Here is a 23,776-nt window from a genome sequence, read left to right on the forward strand (position 1 = left end):
ATTTCCTCAGTTTTCTCAGAAGTTTCATCAACTCTCACATTGATGCTTTCCATAATTCTCTGAGCCCTATTACTGAAACACTTGAGAGCTTTTCTCTTGGTGGATTACCCTAGGAATATTCCCTCATCACATTTCGCATCAAATTTTCTCTGGTGTTCGCTCCTCTTGATGTAACGTTTGCTACCAAACACTCTAAAGTAGCTAACCACAGGTGTCTTACTGGTCCAATACTCATAAGGAGTTTTACCCTTACCTTTCTTGATCAGTACCCAGTTCATTGTGTAGACTGCAGTGCTCACCGTTTCTCTCCAAAAGGTATGAGCAACCTTTCCTTAAATCAGCATTATTCTTGCTTCTTCAACCATAGTCCGGTTATTCCTCTCTACAAGGCCATTCTACTCTAGAGTCTAGGGGGTAGACAGTTGCCTCTTGATGTCATGTTCTTCACAGTACTTGTTGAATTCACCGGAGGTGAATTCCCCTCCTTGATTAGTTCTAAGGCACTTGATCCTTTTACCGCTTTCCTTCTCCACTAATGCTCTGAAAGCTTTGAACTTTCCAAAAGTTTTAGACTTATCTTTCAAGAATTTGACCCACATCATTCTTGAGCAGTCATCAGTGAGAATCATGAAGTACCTATCACCCTGCACACTCCTAATTTTCATAGGACCACACAAATCAGTATGCACAAGATCAAGTAAATTGTCAGCAGTGAAATGTTTACCTATAAAGGTTGAGGAAGACATTTTCCCTAGTTGACACTCTCTGCACAAGGTATTTTCCAGTTTGCTCAACACCGGCAACCCTCTAACTGCCTTGATCTTACTAGCATTCACAATGTTATGAAAGTTTACATGGCAGAGTCTCCTATGCCATATCCAACTATCATCAAACTTGGCCATAAGACATGTACTGATATTTGCATTCAGCTGAAATAGGTTACCTTTGGTCTGCATGCCAGTGGCCACCAATTCACCATTCTTTCCTTTGATTCTGCACACTCCATTCTTCAATTCTAGAGTGAGACCACTATCATTTAGCTAGGTAACACTCAGAAGGTTGTGTCTAAGAACATCAACCCAATACACATTGTCAGCACTACTCTTTCCATTCAGAGAGATGGACCCTCTGCCTTTGACCATACATGGTGCATCATTACCAAAGCGAACCACACCACCATCATACTCTTCCAAGGATAGCAACTTGCTCTGGTCACCAGTCATATGGTGAGAACAACCACTATCAATAATCCACTCATTGGAATTATCAAAGTAGGAGACAAGAGCCTTCTTGTCTGACACATCTTCCTTGACAACAATAAACACAATATCTTCATTTTCTTCATCTTCTTATTCCTCATTTGTGACACCTTCATCAACTGCCACAAAATAGTTTCTCCAGTTTCCTCCTTTGAATTTCTTGAACCTTTCCGGTTTGTCATTGTTGTCACCATTAGGATAGTTTACAACAATATGTCCTATCCAGTTACAAGAAAAGAATTTAAAAGGGAGCTTACCTCTGTATTTACTGGTTCCTTTAGGAAGTTTCCTAGCAAGAAGAGCTTCAAATTCCATCAGAATCTCCTCATCATCCATTTCTCTTCTCTGTCATGGTTCACCACTGGTGCTTGCTTCTTTTCCTTTTCTGGATGGTACAATAGAAACTTTAAAAGCTGATTCAATCTTTTGAACACTGCCATCAAAACTATTTAGCTCATAGGCTATCAACTTTGCAATGATGGAGTCTAGGGATACCTTAGTCTTGTCGATTGATCTCAACTCCTGAATAGCAGCAACCCTTATTGTATAGACCGGTAATAAGGATCTTAGAACTTTGCTTACCATAGTGGAATCTTCCATTTTACCACCTACACTCTTGATATCTTCGACAATAGTTTTGATTCTTATTCCATACTGTTGAATGGTCTAACCTTCAATCATCCGCATGTCTTCAAACTTCCCTCTAAAGCTTTCTTCCTTAGCTTGTTTTACATGCTCATCACCGCCATAGATATTTTCAAGAGTATCCCATACTTCTTTTGGATTTACTTTATCTTGGACATCAATAAACTCAATGTCAGATAAACTACTAATTAGGGCTTCCATGACTTTCCCATTCTCCTGCATCTCCATCTTTTGGTCATTAGTGAGAGTACCGGTAGGGGCAACATAAGTTTTCTCAACATAGCTCCAGTGTTGAGCACCCATGCTTCTGATGTATATCTTCGTTCTATCTTTCCATATATTGAAATTATCTCTATTGAACTTTGGACCTTCCCTCTTCATCATTAGACCGGGATCTTTTCCTCAAGCGGCTAAGCTTATAACACAAAGGCCCTGGAGGACGCTCTGATACCAATTGATAACTCAATGATGAACGGATAGTACCAAATCAATACTGAGAGGGGGTGTGAATCAATATAGAGAAAAACACATTCCTAAAACTGGTTTGTCAGTAGACACTATGCTTTGGCAGACAAATAATAAAACCGGTCTTAAATAGAGTACAATCGGCAAAACCTAGAATAACTAAGACAAGCATAAACCGATTGACACTTATCTTTTCATACAATCTAATACTTTATTTAGATTTCACCCTAGTGAATGAATAGGTAATCTATCATGAAAAATATATAAATAGATAGATCAACAAGATTTAACTTCAGACATAAATCACTTAAACCATCACATGAATAACACCACACATGACACACAAATTTTTCACATGGAAACCCAACTTGGAAAAACCACGGTGGGGATGAATACCCACAAGCTATTTTTGAACTCTTTAGAAGTCCACTTTGTTAGGAGCCTTGTTTGGCTAAAGACTAATACAATAGGTTCTGTTAGGAACTGGTCCTATTAGGGATCACCCGGTTAAGGGTTAAACCCTATTAAAGGTTAGCTTGTTAGAGGATTTCAAGAACTCAATGGTTTTGAGTCACCCTATCAAAAGATTTATAGTAAGCCAGTTAAAGCTACCCTGTTAAGGGATTTCCCAACTATTGAAGTGGTTAGAGATCAACAGGTATTACAATGATCTGGTAACAGCACTCAATGCTAATGCATATCTGCTTTAGCTCCTCTTCACCTTCTGCACTTACACTCTGTAGGTATTGTAGACACCTAAAATTGTCCAATCTAATTAAATAAATATTTTATTTATTTAATTATCTAAGCTTAATTCTTCTATTAATTAAATAAATCCTTATTTATTTAATTAATTCATTTATCCTCTTCTAGCCTTATTTCTCATTTAAATAAATACATTTATTTATTTAAATTATCCTTTTCCTAAATTAAATAAATATCTTATTTATTTAATTATCCCACTTCTTCTATTAATTAAATAAATCTTTATTTATTTAATTAATTCATTAGCCTTTTCTACCCATGACACATGTCATTCATCTCTTAATTCATACACTACCTACCCCTTTCATTATTTTATTATTTATTTTACCTACCCTCTAATCATAGCCGACCTCCTTTTACACCTCTCAATCTTATCCCTCCATTTCATATAGTGTCTTCTATATAAGGAGATGCTTCCTTCATTATCAAACCCTAATGAGCTAATGGGCTAATGAGCTAAGGAGCTAATGACTTGATCAATTGACTACACTATGATCCTACTTGCAACCACATTCCGTTCTTTGTTGAGCTCTTGTGCATGTAAAATCTGAGAGTAAATATATCAAGCAAGATCAATGGAGATAGGAAGAATGGAGATCCAAACCCTATTGGACATGTGATGGTATAATCTTTGTGATTTCATTTGATTTGCATTGTCTTAGGTAGTCTTCATATGTTATGGTGGATCTTTGTTGATTGTTAGGCTAGGGTTTTGTGGTTGAATTCATTTAGCCTTTCAATATTGTCATTATTGTTATCCATTTTCAACATATACATTTTGGCACGCCCGGTGGGACTCTTATCCTTTTTGCATTTAACCTTTTGTTGTAGATTTTGTGTTTGAAGTTGCAGATCAGGCATTTCCAACAACATTTTCGACATTTTTGCATCTGCATACTTTCGGATCGCGTTTTTAATTTTCTGGCGCGTCTACGACATCTGGAACTGCATTTTTGATTTTTTGGCACGTCTGCAACATCTTGAAGCGCGTCCGTGTCATCGACAAAATTTTATTTTGCAGGTTTCCGAAAGGCGCGTCTGTGGTACTGAAATGCGTCTCTGTCATTTTTATCCGCGTCTATGTCGAGGAAGCACGTCTATGGTTTTTATCCACGTCTGTGTCCCACAAAACCGCGTTTGTGTCACAGAGTCACGTCTGTGTCAAGGGTAATCTCGTCTATGTATCACCTGTTTCAAAATTTTGAAATTTTCCATTGATATAGTTTTTGGATTTTGAATTTAGGGTTTCAGATTTGGTTTATTTTTGGACTAACATTTTCAGATCTAGCTAACAAAATTGGTGCAGCTTGTCTTGGAAGCAAAATCGTTTGGTTGAAGGCCCCTATTTTCACAAAGTCTTTTGGGTTTTAAAATTTACCTAACTTGTGTGCTTGCAGGAAGGGGTGATCATTTGAAACAACCCAAACTACTAACAAATCTTTGGTGCAGGTTCTTGGCAAGGGTTTTTGGATTTTTATTGTGTGCCTTGTTTTCATAGACTAGCAAACACTTCCATTGGTGCACTAAAATTGAAGCATTGTCTTTTGTGTCTTGAGCAATAGGCTCTTGTTGTTTAATCTTTAGAGGGCCTGTCTTCCTGTGTGGTCATTAGGACTACTAGTGAGAAGAGGATGACCCAAGTGGTAGCGAGGAAAACCCACCTCATCCGAACCACTATAATCAAATGTATTCATGGTGAAAACTATGAATAACGTGTGCTGATTAGTTCATACCGACACTATGTCTCCCCATAAACCCGTTTGATCAAATTTATTTGATCAGTTGTAGGGCGTAACCCCTGCCGGCTGGGAGCCTTCTGTATTTACAGAGCTGAAAGTGCCGCATGTATGGCCACACCAGCGGATGCCCTTACTAGCACCATTTTGTTTTAGAGGCCCAAATCCTTCTAGTTGTTGGGGCAGGAGGTCGGACCTCTGGTAGCGGCCCACACACATACGGTTCTTAGCAGAGATACAAAGTTTCCCATGGGGAGTTTTCATGGGGACTGATGCTTGGCTGACCCGAGAAGTGAGTGTCGAGGGTGGAGCCAGTGAGATCAAGCATCTAAGTATCCGCTCTGAATAGCGTAGCCTCAGGGGTAAAACCCCATGTGGGATCAACAACTATTGTCTTGGCCAGCCATAAGAATTGTCCTTGACTTATGTTAAACATTAAAAACATTCAAGACCAAACAGCAAAACATTGTGTCTTTTGTGTCTTCAAGTGTATGCAAAACAATTTTACATCAAACAACAAACTTTTCTTGGAGTCATTTTGAGTCTAAACACTTGCAAACATTGAGTCCTCATCAACATTGTGTCTTCTTATCACGAAAAATAGTCAAACATTCAGATTTGGTCAGAACCAACAACTTCACAAATTGAAAAAATTTTACAGTCCAACAAACAAGAGCAATCAGTTTCGGAATTCTTGAGCTTCCTAGGTCATTTCTCGAGGGTTTCATTTAGCATTCAACCTGTCTTTGGGTCTCACAACGTCCATCATTGCTTTACACCTTACATTACATTCACAATTGTCTAAACTTGAGTCAAAAGGTCACTTGCTTGTCCTCATCATACTTTGTCAACACACTACATACAACAACACTTTACTAAGTGGTCCCTCATCAAGGTTTCTTACCTTTGGGTCTCATTTGGTCTTACTTAGAGTCAAGGTCAACTTACCTCATCAAGAGAAACTATCCTCTCTTTGGAAGTCACACCTACTCTACTACATACATACTTGGTCTTACACTTTGGACATTGCAAGTACACTTCAGACTCATTTACATCCCATCCAACTCTTGGTCTTCCATACTCTTTCCATTTTTCATCTAGTCTCTCATATGTTGGTCAATACCTAGTTCATGGTTGAAACCCGTCTTCAAAAATCTAGGAGAGAAACGAAAGAGGCTCAAGAGTCCACAAACATGAATTCTTATGAATATGACAATGAGATCTTTTTCAATTCTGATCATACTACATTACCTGACATGGATGCCTATAGAAATATTCCAAATGTTGAGAACATGGACACTATAAACAACAATGCTACACAAAATGACAATGTGGACAACTTTTCAGTACATTCAGCAGATGTGGAAGAATCCATTATGAATCCCCATTTCAATAGATTGGTTGAGGAAATAATGAGGAGGGATAGACAATACTTCTTACAAATGATAGCACAAAGTGGAGCCAAGATACCTCATGATTTTGACATGTCTCAAATAATGGAACATAGACCTTTGCAACAACCTCACTCCAATATGGATCAAAGGAGTCCTAATAGTGGAGGAAGTAGAGGACCACATATGGTACCTGAATCACCATCAACTTTGCTTCAAAAACTAGAGGTCCCACATACACATGGTCAAACATATAATACTTACCTTCGTAGACCATTATGGAAGTCTTATGTAGACAAATATGCAAAAAACACCAAGCAAAAACACATGGTCACTACTTTGTGCAACACCAAGCAAAAACAGGGAGAATCTTTTGCATCATTTTTACAAAGATGGAGAAATCTAGCCAGCAGATGCTCTTGTGAAATTCCACAAAAGCAAATGGTAGAAATGTTCACACAAAATGTTAACAAAGACATTGGCTATGATCTAAGGAAAGCTTGTTTGTCGACCTTCAAGGACGTCATTGAAAAAGGCTTAGCGACAGAAAAGGTCCTAATTGAACAAGGAGTCATTAAAATATTCAAGGAAAACAAAGATGACTTTAAAGGAAAAGACAAGCCAAGATTTTGGAACAAAAACAAGAACACAGTCAATGATGGTGTTGTCAATGCCAACACAATGTGACCCAAATTCATCTTTTTGGGATCAAGTTCTACCATCAATCAAGTGAATACTCAAACAACTTCCAGATCATGAAGGAAATACACTCCATTGGGAGAACCACTTGAGTCAGTCTTCAAGAAGCTTGTGGCAAACAAGGTAATCATAGTTCCAGATTTTCCTCCATATGAACCAAAGGTTAAACCAAATTGGTGGAACGATGATGAGTATTGTAAATTTCATAAGAGCAAGGGTCATAAGACAGGAAATTGTCATAGACTGAAGAACATCATACAGGATCTCATTGAAAGAGGTGATATTGAGATTGAGGGACATTCATCAAATCAAGAACATGAGATGTTTAAGGAACCATTCCCAAAACATGACAAGGGAAAAGCTAAAGCCATAGAGGATCAAACCAACTATACCAGAGCATCCTACAATTATGATTCAACTATTAACCACATTTCAATGGACAATTATGTCTCTACCATTATCATTAAGGACAAAGCATCCGAGAATTCTACTCAGAGACCCAGGATTGTCCTAAAAGGTGTGGGATTTTCTTCCGAACCTACGTCTGAATGTCATGTTACAACTTGTCAAGGCAAAATCACTTTGCAAGGTGCTCCAACTAAAAACACAGCCTCCTCATCAACCAAACCTGAGTATGACCTTGTAGAACAGTTAGGGAAGACACCCGCGCTCATTTCAATCCTTGAACTATTACACATATCTCCCGCACATAAAGCCATTCTTGACAAAATCTTGAGAGATACTGATGTTCCTACTGATCTAAACGTGGACCAGTTTCAAGCCATGGTGGGATACCTTTCCATTCCACATTCACTTACTTTCACGGAAGTTGATGATGCCTCTGTAAGTCAACTGCATAATGCACCCTTACACATTGAAGGCTTCATACACAAACATCGAATAAAATGAGTCCTGATAGATGGAGGAGCAGGTCTAAACATTTGCACATTAAGCACTATCACACAATTGGGATATTCTGATAAAGCTGTAAATTCTACAAATAAAATCACCATCAAGGCATATGATGATGAAGAGCATTCATCCAAGGGTACAGTCATCTTACCTCTCAGAGTTGGGCCAGTTACAAAGGATGTGGTCTGTCAAGTCCTGGATTTAAATCTCACTTATAACATATTGTTAGGACGTCCTTGGATCCATGAAATGAGGGAAGTTCCATCCACATATCACCAATGCATTAAGTTTCCCCATAATGGACTGGAAGTAACAGTTAACTGTGATCCTAATCCATTCATATACTGCAATAACCTGAAATCAAAGACTGAAACCATCATTCCCAGCAATCGTGAGACCATTCCTTCATCTGCCTACACTGATCCTGAGTCATTAAAACCTTCGACATCAAAACAAGGTGAGCTTAAAGGCAAGTTTCAGAACAAAGGCATGGGGGAATATACTTTCAATAAGACCATGTACTTAAGACAAGTCATGAGTTCCCCAAAAGAATATGGAAGACCACATCCTAACAAGAAAATCTCCATCATGACGCTCAAATGGGACCCTACTACCTTTCAAAGATGGGATGAACTAGAAGAGGAAGATTTATACCAAATGCTTTTCAGAGACAATGAAGAGGAAACACAAGACCACATCAATCTACCATGTGAGAAATATGGAAAAGGCTTCAAAATTCTACAAAAAATCGGGTATGACAGAAAAAGCCCTCTAGGGTTACGAAAGGAAGGCATCATTGAACCTTTACAACCTGAATTGACTTTCAAGAAGCAACGCTCAAAAGGACTTGGTTTCTTAACTTCCAAACTCCACACCCAAAGGACAGAAGAAGCCTTACAAATCAGAGCTGCCAAGATTCGACAAGAGAATCGCTATTCCACAGATTCCAACGAATGGGAATGGGGTTCCAACAAGTCTTCCAGTGACTACGAGCTCACTGAGACATTCAGAGAGCTGAGTGAACCCACAGAAGAGGAGGAGTTTTATAACAAATTCAGAGTTTCTCAAGAAACAACCCATGAGGATTCTACACAGTCCTTGTCTCAAGGTTCTAGGTTGAAATCACATAGGATGAGAACACCTGTTCCGGAATGCGCTACTAGTGATGATAATTTGAATTCGCTCGTGATCGAGACTGATGAGGAGAGTGCCATCGATGACCTCGATAATTACCTTGACATACCCGAATATAACCACATGTTCACTCTTAGCCCGGCTAACTTCGAAGACATTAACGGCCTTCCCCTTGTTCACCACCAACTCATTGATTGGGATCATGAAGGACCTGCACAGTTGGATACATTCCAAAATGATGAAGCTTTTATTGATTATCTAGGCATACGATATGATCTTCCCCCTGGAGACCATAAAGCGGGATACACCATAGAACTCAATAGCGTGGCATATTTTGGTGAGGGTGTCGAACCTTCCAGTCGCAAAAATGTGAAAATAAGAACAAATCAAGGGTCTTATAGCGAAAACCACATTGTGGCGCTATCTGACCACAAAAGAGTAAAAAGAAAGGACGTATCTGAGGGTGAAAACCTCTCTAAGGTGCCTGAAGATGGAAGGCTCAACATTCCCCCAGCATCATATGAGGAAAAATCATCCATGTTGGTAGAGGAGACTATCAAAACAAACATCGGTACAGAAGAGGTTCCACACAACATATTCTTAGCTCAATCATTGACAGAGTCTGAAAAGTCAAAATTCATAAGTTTCTTCAAAAAGCGACAAATCAACTTCACCTGGTCATATGCTGATATGGCTAGATTAGATCCGGATTTGGTAATGCATCATCTGATGGTCAAACCGGGGGCAAAACCAGTAAAACAGAAATTAAGAAAAATGCATCCACAAGTGGCATTACTAGTCAAAGCAGAACTTGAGAAATTACTCGATGTCGGATTCATACGCCCAATTGATTATCCTGAATGGATCTCCAACTTCGTACCTGTCAGTAAACCAGATCACAGCATCAGAATTTGCACAGATTTCAGAGACATCAACAAAGCTTGTCCAAAGGATGACTTCCCATTACCAAACATTGACTTGATTGTTGATCTCACAGCAGGTCATGAAATGCTATCATTAATGGATGGATTCTCTGGTTATAATCAAATAAGGATCACCCCCGAGGATCAACATAAAACAACATTTACTTGTTCGTGGGGAACTTTCTGCTGGAATGTCATGCCTTTCGGTCTAAAGAATGCAGGTGCTACATATCAAAGAGCCATGACTACTATCTTTCATGATCTCATGCATGTAACTGTGGAAGATTATGTTGACGATCTCTTGGTCAAATCAATAGACAGAAACACACGTTTGGACATACTTTCAGTCGCCTTTGATCGGTTGGAAAAATACAAAGTAAGATTAAACCCTAAGAAATGTGTCTTTGGAGTAACCTCCGGAAAGCTCCTAGGATTCATTGTATCCAAAAAAGGAATTGAAGCGGATCCAGAAAAAGTCAAAGCTATCTTGGAAATGCAACCACCAAGAAATATCAGTCAACTTTGATCCTTACAAGGCAAACTCCAGTCCATCCAAATATTCATAGCACAATTGGCAGATAAGTGTAATCCTTTTCAGCACCTGCTACATAAAAACATCAAATTCAAATGGGATGACAACTATCAACAGGCTTTCCAGATGCTCAAAGATTATCTTCTAAATCCGCCAGTTCTGATGCCACCAGTTCCAAATCAACCACTGTTACTATACATATCAGCTACTCCAACACCATTGGGGGCACTCTTAGCGCAACAAATCACTGAAGGCAAGAAAAAAGCAGTATACTATATAAGTCGCACATTGGTGGGATACAAGCTAAACTACACACCAATTGAGCGTGCATGTCTTGCTGTGGTCTTTGCTTCACATAAATTATGACATTACATGCTTACTCATAAGACAAAGTTAGTTGCAAGAATAGATCCGTTGAAATACCTTCTCAATAAGGCAACGCTTACTGGGCGACTGGCCAAATGGGTAATGATACTGAGTGAATTCGACATCGAGTATGTGGACAGAAAAGCAATAAAAGGATAAGCCATCGCAGATCAATTAGTAGATGCTCCCATGATAGATGATGTTCCTCTAAGTTCAGAATTTCCAGATGAATCCATTTTGACAATGTCACATGCAAAGCCATGGCAACTATACTTTGACGGCTCATATACACAGCATGGGCAGGAGCTGGCATCCTCTTTATAACTCCTCAAGGGGATTCTATACCAAAATCATACCACTTATCATTTCCTTGCACTAACAATATAGCAGAATATGAGGCATTAACAATAGGATTACGAATTGCAGTTCAATGGAAGATCCAGGAACTTCATGTTTTTGGGGACTCCCAACTTGTCATTCGTCAAGCAACTGATGATTATCAAACAAAAGATGAAAGTTTAATGCCTTATAAACAACTGGTGGATGATCTGAAACAACATTTCACAAAGATAGACTTTCAGGAGATACCAAGAGAGCAAAATCGAGCCACAGATGCCATGGCTACAATTGCTTCATTGATCGATTTACCTCCGAACGAGACCCGCTATGAGTTCTTGGTGGATAACCTTTTGGTCCCTTCATATGAGATAATGCCTATTGAGATGATATGCGTTGTCGGTCCCAAATCCCAGTTATATGGTTCCATTTTCACATACCTACGTGACAATACTTTACCTCCTGATCTATCAAATAACCAACGTCGCACTTTCATTCGCCAATCCTCTCGATATGTCATTTTAGCTGATATCCTATACTGGCAAGGTCTAGATGGCACTCTTCTTAGATGTTTAGAAAGCGACGAAGCTCAGATTGCGTTACGGGAAGTGCATGAAGGGATATGTGGTCCACATGCTAGTGGTCCTACCTTGGCCAAGAAACTCATCAGGACTAGATATTACTGGCCCAATATGGAGAAGGACTCATATCAGTTTGTCAAGAAATGTAAGCAATGTCAAATTCATGGAGATCTCATACATGCACCAACACAAGAACTTCAACCACTTGCATCTCCTTGGCCCTTTTGTCAGTGGGGACTCGGTCTCATAGGCAAGATTCACCCTCCTTCTTCCAATGGTCATAAATTCATTATCACTGCCACAGAGTATTTTACAAAATGGATTGAAGCCGCACAACTCACACAAGTTACTGGAAAACAGATTGCTACATTCATCCTCAACTATATCATTTGCCGATACGGTATTCTTGTTTCCATTATCACTAATAACGGGCATCCCTTCAAAAATTAGGATGTTCGTGAACTCTGTGACCGCTTCCATATCTCTCATCGTTTCTTCACACCATATTACCCCCAAGCTAATGGCCAAGCTGAGGCATCTAACAAAACAATCCTTAAAATCCTTAAGAAGACAGTTGATGATGTTGGTCATAATTGGCATATTCAACTTAATCCGGCACTTTGGGCCTATCGCACAAGCGTCCGTACACCTACAGGAGCTACACCCTATTCACTAGTCTATGGTTCTGAAGCCATCTTGCCCATCGAGGTCGAGTTACCCTCTTTATAGGTCTCTTTGCAAAACATCATCAGTGATGAAGACTACAGGGTCTCTCGCTTACAAGAGCTGGAACTATTGGATGAATGAAGACAAACTGCTTATAGTCATCTCAAGGCTTACCAACAATGAATGAGTTGCAGCTACAATCACAAGGTCAAGCCTCACACATTTGAGGTAGGTGACTTAGTCCTCAGAGAAAATCCTAAAAATCAACAAGACAGAGAGAAGAAGGGTAAGTTCAAACCAAACTGGCTTGGTCCCTACATTATTATAGCAGCATATGGATCTGGTGCATATCAGCTCTCAACTATAGAAGGTGAACCTTTGGAGGATCCTATCAATAGCATGAAACTTTGCATGTTCTACACATAGCTCTTCAAAGTATCCTAATTCAGAAAATACGAAAAAAATCAAAAATTTCAAAAATACAAAAAAAATTATAAAACAAAAAAAATCGTTACTTGGTGAAAACCTAGCAAACAGGCGCCTTGTGACACAAAAAACATTGAAAAATCAAAAAAGTAAAGAGAAATAATTTCATCCAACGGTGAAAACCACTTCGGTGGTGCCCTGGGCAAGTACCATGGTGAAAACTGGGTCACCAGCGCCATGCGTAGAGACATTGCTCCTCCCTCCTTCAGGATTTCACTTTCATCCTTTCATTTTGCACACACTCACAACCTATTAGTTCATAATAAACTTACCTATTCCCATCATGGCTTGTTATTGATCTACCCAAGATTGGTTAGCCATTCATAATAAACCTCCCTTTCAATCCATAATAAATCAGATCCTATTTGTCGCTAAGGCAAATCCTACGTCTAGTAATGGGTGTGGAACTGAGAACATCACATGTTTCGAGGAGTACAGTTTCTTCCAGCTTTCTTCAGTCTATCCGCACACAATCCGCAATAAAGAAGCATTTGCATCACAGATCCGCAATAAAGTTTCATCTTCTCCACAATAAAGTATCAGTTTCATGGATTCAGTCAGTTTTAGATGAGACACAGCAGCAACAATGGGCTTCAACAAATCAAATCTTTCAACAGACTCAGACAACATTATGGTTCAGTGCTATCTATCCTTTCTGTGAAAGTAAACATTGTGACCACAATCAAATAAGACTTATACAAGTGACAAGAGACACTAAACTTGAGGACTACAGTGGATGTTGGTGTCGAGTCTTGGTTTTCTTTTGATTTCATCTTTTTTGGTGACATGTCTTTTAGCTTTTCCGGGATGTCTTTGACTAGAGATTCTATCTCCAGGATGTCTTTGACTAGAAAGGCGAGGATGGGGTATCATCACCTATTTGTATTTGTTGTCTGTGGATTGTCTCTTAGTAATGCTATGACTTGTCCAAGGATATGAGGACACTGTGAGTCTAGTGTGAACTAGGGCATTCCTTGTTTGTGACTGTCTTTTCTCCATGCAAATAGGTACAATGACTTTCTGGGTCGAACATATGCCTCGATTGTCATAACCTACTTGCCATAATAAAGCTCAATGATGATAACACACAAGAAGCTCTTTCACTTTCATATCTTCTGTCTTCCATCCCCCTTTCTTGATTGACTTCCATCATCCTTCTCGAGTCCGCGTAGCTTGCTATCACATGACTGAGTATAATGACAAACCAAAAACATTTGCATTTCATGTAGTTGCACTTGCATTACCACATATAAGCATTTCATACATACATATAGATATCACAACTGCATCACATCCTGCACACAACACCTGTTAGCACAATTTACATTTGCATTATCATATTCATCTGCATTACTTACATTCACATTTGCATCATGCATAGACATATAAAATATAAACGAACACAAAAAAAAAAAATATTGCATTGCATCATATACATATTTGCATCCATATCATAAGCATCACATAAGAACATCTCATCATATAGGTACACATGCATATAGCTGCCGCAAAGATGAATCATCTCATATATATATATAAAGTGTCATGATACAATGATGTCAAAATCATATGGCTACAATCACCCGCAGGTATCTACATCATTATACAAAATGGTACAAAACTAATATAGAGGAACTCACTAATCACTCCTGCCAACACTATTGGTAGTGCTAATCCTATCCACATCATGGTATCCCATGCCAAGTGTCCCACCCTCATCTCCAGTCTTGGATCCTAGAACACTCGTCTAAGGGCATCCCTTTCTCCGTCTTGATCATACGGAATCAGCTCCCCATCAATTGGTATCCGCATAATCTTGTATACATCCTCCAGGGTGACTGTCATCTCACCCATCGGCAGATGAAACGTGCACGTCTCAGAGTCCCATCTCTCAGCTAATGCAGTTAGCAATCCCATGTTCACCCAAAACTCAGGCACATACAGCACATGTCTCAAACCCATCTCCTCGATGGCAGCTCTGTCCTTGAGCGACAACTCAGGTCGCAACCTCTGTGTCAACGGGAATCTCTCCCGTGACTCTAGCATAGGCAAATACTCCTGCAGTCAAAGAACTCAATCATGTCGGCTATAATGGCATTCACTGTTTATCACAGAATGCTACGTTTTTTTATCTAAATGCATATTGCTATCTATTCTAGTGACACTCACTGTTCATCACAAAGTGTTGCTATTTATCCTAGTGGTACTCACTGTTCATCACAAAGTACTACGTGTGTGACACTCCCTGTTCATCACAAAGTGTTACTCACATTTGCACTCCCTGTTCATCACAAAGTGCTGCTCATACTCTAGTACTCCCTGTTCATCACAAAGTACTCTATCTTGGTACTCACTATTCATCACAAAGTGCCTTGATCTATCCTAGTCTACCTAGAGGACCTGCTTGAGTGTATCCTCTCAGTAGCTTATCCAATCGACAGCGTATGTTCATCACAGAACTGCCAATTTGACCTAGAAGATGCAAATTCACACTTTTCAAATGCAAACGCGCTTACATGACATAAATGCACTCAAAGACTGCATAGACGCGCTTGCCTAACATAGATGCGCCTGCCTGACATAGACGTGCCAATGCTCTGCATAGACGTGCCTAGTTGACATAGACGTGCCTTCTTGGCACAAACGCGTCTGAATAGCACAGACGCGACCACAATTGACGCAGACGTGGGTCCAGACATAGACGCGCCTGACACCAATGCAGACGTGCCTAAACATTTTTTGACACTTTTTGGACCCTAGTCTAAGCGCATTTATTACCCTATTCGACATGCATTAATAACAAAATTAAATGCATCAAAGTACGAGGAGGTTTTGTGGTACTCACCGGCTCTCTTCCCTCTGCTGGCCTCTGGAATCGGCGAACGCGGTCGAATCTGTGAACAAAAGCCATCGCTGCTGACTGCTACTGCTCTTTTCTCTCTCTGCACTCTAATCTTGTGGATGTGTAGATGACAATGAGGATTTATTTTCCCCCGTGGTCTATCTTATAGCCTACCCTAGCCCTCGCCTTCATTTTCCGAGTCAGTCTTCATTATCCCATGACTTTGTCACTTGATCCGGTCAATCCATTCTATCTTGTCTTTCTTATCGAGATGTTGTCTGCAATCTTTTCAGACATTTTCATCCAATCTCTCGAGGGGGCATATCATTCCCATTCTGGGGCAACTCTGTATCAGTTCATCTTATCTTCTTTGAAACAACGCAACAAGCCGCATTGTCTCAAAGATGGGCAAAATGTAGACACCTAAAATTGTCCAATCTAATTAAATAAATATTTTATTTATTTAATTATCTAAGCTTAATTTTTCTATTAATTAAATAAATCCTTATTTATTTAATTAATTCATTTATCCTCTTCTAGCCTTATTTCTCATTCAAATAAATTTATTTATTTATTTAAATAAATAAATAAATATATTTATTTATTTAAATAAATAAATAAATATATTTATTTAATTATCCCACTTCTTCTATTAATTAAATAAATCTTTATTTATTTAATTAATTCATTAGCCTTTTCTACCCATGACACATGTCATTCATCTCTTAATTCATACACTACCTACCCTTTTTCATTATTTTATTATTTCTTTTACCTACCCTCTAATCATAACCGACCTCCTTTTACACCTCTCAATCTTATCCCTCCATTTCATATAGTGTCTTCTATATAAGGAGATGCTTCCTTCATTATCAAACCCTAATGAGATAATGAGCTAATGAGCTAATGAGCTAAGGAGCTAATGACTTGATCAATTGACTACACTACGATCCTACTTGCAACCACATTCCGTTCTTTGTTGAGCTCTTGTACATGTAAAATCTGAGAGCAAATATATCAAGCAAGATCAATGGAGATAGGAAGAATGGAGATCCAAACCCTATTGGACATGTGATGGTATAATCTTTGTGATTTCATTTGATTTGCATTGTCTTAGGTAATCTTCATATGTTATGGTGGATCTTTGTTGATTGTTAGGCTAGGGTTTTGTGGTTGAATTCATTTAGCCTTTCAATATTGTCATTATTGTTATCCATTTTCAACATATACATTTTGGCACGCCCGGTGGGACTCTTATCCCTTTTGCATTTAACCTTTTGTTGTAGATTTTGTGTTTGAAGTTGCAGATCAGCCATTTCCGACAACATTTTTGACATTTTCGTGTCTGCATACTTTCGGATCACGTTTTTAATTTTCTGGCATGTCTGCGACATCTGGAACCGCATTTTTGATTTTCTGGCGCGTCTGTGACATCTTGAAGCGCATCCGTGTCATCGACAAAATTTTATTTTGCAGGTTTCTGAAAGGCGCGTCTGTGGTACCGAAATGCATCTGTGTCATTTTTATCCGCGTCTGTGTCGGGGTAGCGCATCTATGATTTTTATCTGCGTCTGTGTCCCACAGAACCATGTTTGTGTCGTAGAGTCACATCTGTGTCAAGGGTAATCGCATCTATGTATCACCTGTTTCAAAATTTTGAAATTTTCAATTGATTCAATTTTCAGATTTTGAATTTAGGGTTTCAGATCTGGTTTATTTTTGGACTAACATTTTCAGATCTAGCTAACAAAATTGGTGCAGCTTGTCTTGGAAGCAAAATTGTTTGGTTGAAGGCCCCTATTTTCACAAAGTCTTTTGGGTTTTAAAATTTACCTAACTTGTGTGCTTGCAGGAAGGGGTGATCATTTGAAACAACCCAAACTACTAACAAATCTTTGGTGCAGGTCCTTGGCAAGGGTTTTTGGATTTTTATTGTGTGCCTTGTTTTCATAGACTAGCAAACACTTCCATTGGTGCACTAAAATTGAATCATTGTCTTTTGTGTCTTGAGCAATAGGCTCTTTTTGTTTAATCTTTAGAGGGCCTGTCTTCCCGTGTGGTCATTAGGACTACTAGTGAGAAGAGGATGACCCAAGTGGTAGCGAGGAAAACTCACCTCATCTGAACCACTATAATCAAATGTATTCATGGTGAAAACTATGAATAACGTGTGCTGATTAGTTCATACCGACACTATGTCTCCCCATAAACCCGTTTGATCAAATTTATTTGATTAGTTATAGGGCGTAACCCCTACCGGCTGGGAGCCTTCTGTATTTATAGAGCTGAAAGTGCCGCATGTATGGACACACGAGCGGATGCCCTTACTAGCACCATTTTGTTTTAGAGGCCCAAATCCTTCTAGTTGTTGGGGTAGGAGGTCGGACCTCTGGTAGCAGCCCACACACATACGGTTCTTAGCAGAGATACAAAGTTCACCATGGGGAGTTTTCATGGGGACTGATGCTTGGCTGACCCAAGAAGTGAGTGCCGAGGGTGGAGCCAGTGAGGTCAAGCATCTAAGTATCCGCTCTGAATAGCGTAGCCTCAGGGGTAAAACCCCATGTGGGATCAAAAACTATTGTCTTGGCCAGCCATAAGAATTGTGCTTGACTTATGTTAAACATTCAAAACATTCAAGACCAAACAGCAAAACATTGTGTCTTTTGTGTCTTCAAGTGTATGCAAAACAATTTTACATCAAACAACACACTTTTCTTGGAGTCATTTTGAGTCTAAACACTTGCAAACATTGAGTCCTAATCAACATTGTGTCTTCTTATCACGAAAAATAGTCAAACATTCAGATTTGGTCAGAACCAACAACTTCACAAATTGGAAAAATTTTATAGTCCAGCAAACAAGAGCAATCAGTTTCTGAATTCTTGAGCTTCCTAGGTCATTTCTCGAGGGTTTCATTTAGCATTCAACCTGTCTTTGGGTCTCACAAAGTCCATCATTGCTTTACACCTTACATTACATTCACAATTGTCTAAACTTGAGTCAAAAGGTCACTTGCTTGTCCTCATCATACTTTGTCAACACACTACATACAACAACACTTTACTAAGTGGTCCCTCATCAAGGTTTCTTACCTTTGGGTCTCATTTGGTCTTACTTAGAGTCAAGGTCAACTTACCTCATCAAGAGAAACCATCCTCTCTTTGGAAGTCACACCTACTCTACTACATACATACTTGGTCTTACACTTTAAACATTGCAAGTACACTTCAGACTCATTTACATCCAATCCAACTCTTGGTCTTCCATACTGTTTCCATTTTTCATCTAGTCTCTCATATCTTGGTCAATACCTAGTTCATGGTTGAAACCCATCTTCAAAAATCTAGGAGAGAAACTAAAGAGGCTCAAGAGTCCGCAAACATGAGTTCTTATGAGTATGACAATGAGATCTTTTTCAATTCTGAACATACTACATTACCTGACATGGATTCCTATAGAAACATTCCAAATGTTGAGAACATGGACACTATAAACAACAATGCTACACAAAATGACAATGTGGACAACTTTTCAGTACATTCAGCAGATGTGGAAGAATCCATTATGAATCCCCATTTCAATAGATTGGTTGAGGAAATAATGAGGAGGGATAGACAATACTTCTTACAAATGATGGCACAAAGTGGAGCCAAGATACCTCATGATTTTGACATGTTCAAGTGTATGCAAAACAATTTTACATCAAACAACACACTTTTCTTGGAGTCATTTTGAGTCTAAACACTTGCAAACATTGAGTCCTCATCAACATTGTGTCTTCTTATCATGAAAAATAGTCAAACATTCAGATTTGGTCAGAACCAACAACTTCACAAATTGGAAAAATTTTATAGTCCAGAAAACAAGAGCAATCAGTTTCGGAATTCTTGAGCTTCCGAGGTCATTTCTCTAGGGTTTCATTTAGCATTCAACCTGTCTTTGGGTCTCACAAAGTCCATCATTGCTTTACACCTTACATTACATTCACAATTGTCTAAACTTGAGTCAAAAGGTCACTTGCTTGTCCTCATCATACTTTGTCAACACACTACATACAACAACACTTTACTAAGTGGTCCCTCATCAAGGTTTCTTACCTTTGGGTCTCATTTGGTCTTACTTAGAGTCAAGGTCAACTTACCTCATCAAGAGAAACCATCCTCTCTTTGGAATTCACACCTACTCTACTACATACATACTTGGTCTTACACTTTGGACATTGCAAGTACACTTCAGACTCATTTACATCCCATCCAACTCTTGGTCTTCCATACTCTTTCCATTTTTCATCTAGTCTCTCATATCTTGGTCAATACCTAGTTCATGGTTGAAACCCGTCTTCAAAAATCTAGGAGAGAAACTAAAGAGGCTCAAGAGTCCGCAAACATGAGTTCTTATGAGTATGACAATGAGATCTTTTTCAATTCTGATCATACTACATTACCTGACATGGATGCCTATAGAAACATTCCAAATGTTGAGAACATGGACACTATAAACAACAATGCTACACAAAATGACAATGTGGACAACTTTTCAGTACATTCAGCAGATGTGGAAGAATCCATTATGAATCCCCATTTCAATAGATTGGTTGAGGAAATAATGAGGAGGGATAGACAATACTTCTTACAAATGATGGCACAAAGTGGAGCCAAGATACCTCATGATTTTGACATGTTCAAGTGTATGCAAAACAATTTTACATCAAACAACACACTTTTCTTGGAGTCATTTTGAGTCTAAACACTTGCAAACATTGAGTCCTCATCAACATTGTGTCTTCTTATCATGAAAAATAGTCAAACATTCAGATTTGGTCAGAACCAACAACTTCACAAATTGGAAAAATTTTATAGTCCAGAAAACAAGAGCAATCAGTTTCGGAATTCTTGAGCTTCCGAGGTCATTTCTCTAGGGTTTCATTTAGCATTCAACCTGTCTTTGGGTCTCACAAAGTCCATCATTGCTTTACACCTTACATTACATTCACAATTGTCTAAACTTGAGTCAAAAGGTCACTTGCTTGTCCTCATCATACTTTGTCAACACACTACATACAACAACACTTTACTAAGTGGTCCCTCATCAAGGTTTCTTACCTTTGGGTCTCATTTGGTCTTACTTAGAGTCAAGGTCAACTTACCTCATCAAGAGAAACCATCCTCTCTTTGGAATTCACACCTACTCTACTACATACATACTTGGTCTTACACTTTGGACATTGCAAGTACACTTCAGACTCATTTACATCCCATCCAACTCTTGGTCTTCCATACTCTTTCCATTTTTCATCTAGTCTCTCATATCTTGGTCAATACCTAGTTCATGGTTGAAACCCGTCTTCAAAAATCTAGGAGAGAAACTAAAGAGGCTCAAGAGTCCGCAAACATGAGTTCTTATGAGTATGACAATGAGATCTTTTTCAATTCTGATCATACTACATTACCTGACATGGATGCCTATAGAAACATTCCAAATGTTGAGAACATGGACACTATAAACAACAATGCTACACAAAATGACAATGTGGACAACTTTTCAGTACATTCAGCAGATGTGGAAGAATCCATTATGAATCCCCATTTCAATAGATTGGTTGAGGAAATAATGAGGAGGGATAGACAATACTTCTTACAAATGATGGCACAAAGTGGAGCCAAGATACCTCATGATTTTGACATGTCTCAAATAATGGAACATAGACCTTTGCAACAACCTCACTCCAATATGGATCAAAGGAGTCCTAATAGTGGAGGAAGTAGAGGACCACATATGGTACCTGAATCACCATCAGCTTTGCTTCAAAAACCAGAGGTCCCACATACACATGCTCAAACATATGATACTTATCTTCGTAGACCATTATGGAAGTCTTATGCAGACAAATATGCTCAATCACATACTAATGCTAAGGATCAACCACCAAAACAATTGGATGTTCAAAGGCATGCTCAAAATTTGGACACAAGGAAACCTCATGTCAAATTTGGGGGCAACACAATGGAACATGACATGCCTGTAGAATATGGTATACATGCGCAAAATAGATATGGTGTTCCTCAACATGAATCTATACCAAGTGGTCCATATATGCAGCATCATTACAGACCTCCTCCATATGAACATGTGTATGATCAATACCATCCATATATGCAACATGCTCTTCCTCCAATGGGTACCTCAAACATAGGATATGGTCCAGGAAGTCGATCTCCACCTAAGAGCAATTTGGAGCAACAAATCAGGGACTTACAAAAGAAAATGGAGGACATAAATACACCGAAGCCAACATACACAATGAGAGACATATGTCCTTATCCATTTGACAAGAGCATTCCAATGCCTCCATTTCCTACACATTTTGTTACGCCTAAATTTGACAAGTATAGAGGAAAAGGGGATCCTAAGGCACACATAAGACAATTTTTCACAGCTTGGATTGAGGTAGTAGCAGAAGAGACATATTTGATGAGATTATTCCCACAAAGCTTAGGTGATCAAGCTATGGAATTGTTCTCCCAACTTCCACCTCGAATTAAGTCATGGGGTGACTTAGCAGAGGCATTTATTCAACATTTCTCCTACAACATAGAGACAGACATATCAATCACTACTTTGTGCAACACCAAGCAAAAAGAGGGAGAATCTTTTGCATCATTTTTACAAAGATGGAGAAATCTAGCCAGCAGATGCTCTTGTGAAATTCCACAAAAACAAATGGTAGAAATGTTCACCCAAAATGTTAACAAAGACATTGGTTATGATCTAAGGAAAGCTTGTTTGTCCACCTTCAAGGACGTCATTAAAAAAGGCTTAGCGACAGAAAAGGTCCTAATTGAACAAGGAGTCATTAAAATATTCAAGGAAAACAAAGATGACTTTAAAGGACAAGACAAGCCAAGATTTTGGAATAAACACAAGAACACAGTCAATGATGGTGTTGTCGATGCCAACACAATGCGACCCAAATTCATCTTTTTGGGATCAAGTTCTACCATCAATCAAGTGAATACTCAAACAACTTCCAGATCACGAAGGAAATACACTCCATTGGGAGAACCACTTGAGTCATTCTTCAAGAAGTTTGTGGCAAACAAGGTAATCACAGTTCCATATTTTCCTCCATATGAACCAAAGGTTAAACCAAATTGGTGGAACGATGATGAGTATTGTGAATTTCATAAGAGCAAGGGTCATAAGATAGGAAATTGTCATAGACTGAAGAATATCATACAGGATCTCATTGAAAGAGGTGATATTGAGATTGAGGGACATTCATCTAATCAAGAACATGGGATGTTTAAGGAACCATTCCCAAAACATGACAAGGGAAAAGCTAAAGCCACAGAGGATCAAACCAACTATACCAGAGCATCTTACAATTATGATTCAACTATTAATGACATTTCAATGGACAATTATGTCTCTACCATTATCATTAAGGACAAAGCATCCGAGAATTCTACTCAGAGACCCAGGATTGTCCTAAAAGCTGATGATGCCTCTGTAAGCCAGCCACATAATGCACCCTTACACATTGAAGCCTTCATACACTAACATCAAATAAAAGGAGTCCTGATAGATGGAGGAGCAGGTCTAAACATTTGCACATTAAGCACTATCACACAATTGGGATATTCTAATAAAGCTGTAAATTCTAAAAATAAAATCACCATCAAGGCATATGATGATGAAGAGCATTCATCCAAGGGTACAATCATCTTACCTCTCAGAGTTGGGCCAGTTACAAAGGATGTGGTCTGTCAAGTCCTGGATTTAAATCTCACTTATAACATATTGTTAGGATGTCCTTGGATCCATGAAATGAGGGCAGTTCCATCCACATATCACCAATGCATTAAGTTTCCCCATAATGGAGTGGAAGTAACAGTTAATGGTGATCCTAATCCATTCATATACTGCAATAACCTGAAATCAAGGACTGAAACCATCATTCCCAGCAATCGTGAGGCCATTCCTTCATTGGCGTACATTGATCCTGAGTCATTAAAACCTTCGACATCAAAACAAG

The sequence above is a fragment of the Cryptomeria japonica genome, chromosome 6 (assembly GCF_030272615.1).
Source record: "Cryptomeria japonica chromosome 6, Sugi_1.0, whole genome shotgun sequence".
NCBI classification, from domain to species: Eukaryota; Viridiplantae; Streptophyta; class Pinopsida; order Cupressales; family Cupressaceae; genus Cryptomeria; species Cryptomeria japonica.